The sequence below is a fragment of the Penaeus chinensis genome, chromosome 33 (genome assembly GCF_019202785.1).
Source record: "Penaeus chinensis breed Huanghai No. 1 chromosome 33, ASM1920278v2, whole genome shotgun sequence".
NCBI lineage: Eukaryota > Metazoa > Arthropoda > Malacostraca > Decapoda > Penaeidae > Penaeus > Penaeus chinensis.
This window is the reverse complement of record NC_061851.1, coordinates 9,289,017-9,292,214: the sequence shown is the minus strand read 5'-3', so window position 1 is coordinate 9,292,214 and position 3,198 is coordinate 9,289,017.

Sequence of the window (3,198 nt, the reverse complement as noted above, 5' to 3'; positions counted from 1 at the left end):
ACGATTTGGATATCTGGTTTTATGATTGCTCTTCATGTGGATGCTTGTTACATGTCTTGTTATTATATGATTTATTATTCATATATTCATCTACGATGAATGATATATGTATCAAAGTGAAAAGTAGATTTCCTTTCTTTTTCGCATACTTTTGTGATAAATTTTAAAACCACTTGGTATTCTGTACATTTCCCCAAGGAATAGACACGTAGATAAGGAGGAAAGATAAGAAAATATATCGTCAATGCAGTTTAAACCAGCTCTGCCGAAGTATTTGTTGAGCAGAGAAGGAGTTTCACATATTCATCATTTCTAAAATAGACATACACAAAAGATAGTTGTATTATTGTATATTTTTCTTCGTTTTTTTTTTTTTTTCGAAATGAAATCGTTGATTTTTTTTTTCTTTTTAACAAATAACATTTCTTTATGTATATTCCATATATATTGCACATACAGATGTTTTACAATTATATCTAAATGAGTTCTTACCGATGTCTAAACGAATGACCGGCGAAGAAAAAAGCGACAGGTGAAGGGTATTCGCAGGAATCCCGTGGCCCTTTCCCGCCCCCGAGACGCGGAGGTGAATCGCGGTTCGAACACTCAACCCGAAGGAACGGAAGACACCAACGGCATCTTTCTTTAACTTTCTGATGGAGACACGTCTTTTTCTCGCCATGAAATTAGCTTTGGACAGCAGTTGGGTTACTCACCGACCGCCATGGGGACTCGAACCCGCCATCTAAAATTCAGAGAATCCCATATAGTGTGAGTCGAGTAGCATATCCACTGGGCCATGGCGACCACTTGGTAAGAAGGCGATTTGGATATTTGAATTGATGACTGCTCTCCCAGTGGATGCTTAGGCTTGTTTCTTGTTTTATTATATAATGTATCATTTTCTTTATATGTATCTTCGATGAATGGCAAATGTATCTTTAAGTGAAAAGAGATGTAATAGAGCGACATTTTTTTTTTTTTTTATATATATACTTTAGTGACAAATTCTTAAATCATTTTGGTATGTGTTAGAAAAATACATGCTTGCATATTCTGCACCTTTTCCCCGAGAATAAGACATGTAGATAAGACGAAAGATAAGGAAAAGTGTTATTGTACTTTAATAAACCAGCTCTGACAAAGTGGTCGATGTAGTTTCACGTATTCATTTATAAAATAGGTTTATGTAAAAGATGAAGATAAATGAATTATTTTCTCTCTTTTTTTGTGTATGCTGTCACACTAAAATCGCAGAATTTTACATTACTTTTAAGAACTGAAGAATATTGTTGGAATAAAAAATATATATTACAAATATATAGCACATAATTTTTATTTCTACAATTATCTAAATGAGCACCTACCGATACATAACCGAATGGCCAGCCGAGACAGGACCTGCGAGGGGTATCTGCAGGAATCCCGTGCCCGCCCTACGCCCTCGAGACGCGGAGCTGAATCGCGGTTCGAACGCTCATCCTGAAGGAGCTCTTCACTTCCACACCAATGATGCCCGCTTATAAGTTTTTTTTTTTTTTTTTTTTTTTTTTTTTTAAGACACGCCTTTTTCTCGCTATAAAATCGGCTTTGGTCAGCAGTTGGAACACGGGCAGGTTACACATCGACCGCCATGGAGACTCGAACCCGCGATCTGAAATTCAGAGAATCCCTTATAATGCGAGTCGAGCAGCTATCCACTTAATACCAAGTGGTCGCCATGGCAACCACTTGGTATTAAGGCGATTTGGGTATTTGAACTAATGATTGCTCTTGATGTGGATACATATGTGTGTGTGTGAATGTGAGTGCGTGTGTGAATGTGTGCGTATGTGTATATGTGTGTGTGAATGTGTGCGTATGTGTATATGTGTGTGTTTTCCTTTGAATGTTCTGTATGCGTCTCAGTGTGTGTGTGTGTGTGTGTGTGTGTGTGTGTGTGTGTGTGTGTGTATGTGTGTGTGTGCGTGTGTGTGTGTGTGTAGCATACCCATCGCCCCAATCTTAATCTGAATCTCCGATGACTTACACTCACGCAAAAGCCAAGAAAATTGCATGCAACTTCCGATTTGCAACGAGATGCCATGAACGCCATTCGTGACAGCTGACATCAGCGACTGTCACGGACGATAAGAGAGATAACGATAAAAAAAAAAAGAAAAAAAAAGGGGGAGAAGAGAGAAAGAGGGAAGAAAAAAATCGAAAAATAAAATCATTGCAATACCTGCACAATGTTGATAATGCAATCTCGAAACAAGAAAGTAAAAGTGACCATAGTCGTTGTTACCTTCAATTCCATCAGGAGAAAGGGAAATATATGCTTTATCGTTAAATTGATTGGACTGATTAGACGGCAACACCCCCCCCCCCCCCCATCCACCACCAGCCCCGGTTAAGCTTGACACGGAGACAGGTCATCGACTGGATGATGACGTCATCTTTAAAGATAAGGGAAACGTGCCTATGATAACTTATCGCTTGAATGAAGGGGAATGGTGAAGCTAATGTACATTTTTTGTATTATTTTCTATATATATATATATATTTTTTTTTTTTTTACAGTTTTCCCTTTCTCCCCTTTAACCTTGCTCTTCTAGTGATATTAATATTGGTAATGATAATGATATTGATAATAATAATAATAGTAATAGTGATAATGATGATGAAGATGATGATGATGATGAGAGTAATAATAATGATAATAATAATAATAATAATAATAATAATAATAATAAAATGATAATAATAATAATAATAGAATGATAATAACAATAATGATATGATAGTAATGATTATTATAATAATAGTGATAGTAATGGTATTATGACAGTAATAATATACGAAAAACGATAGTGATGATGATAATAATGATAATGACAATGATAATGATAATAATAATTATTATTATTATTATTATTATTATAATGATAATAATGATAATAGCAATGATAATGATAGTAAAAACAATATCACTGATAACAAGAATGATAATAATGATGATAATGAAAATAATAATAACTAATAATAATAATGATAATAATAATAATGATAATAATAATAATAATAATAATAATAATAATAATAATAATAATAATGATAATAGTAATAATAAAGATAATAATAAAGAGCCCGAGAGAGAGAGAGAGAGAGAGAGAGAGAGAGAGAGAGAGAGAGAGAGAGAGAGAGAGAGAGAGAGAG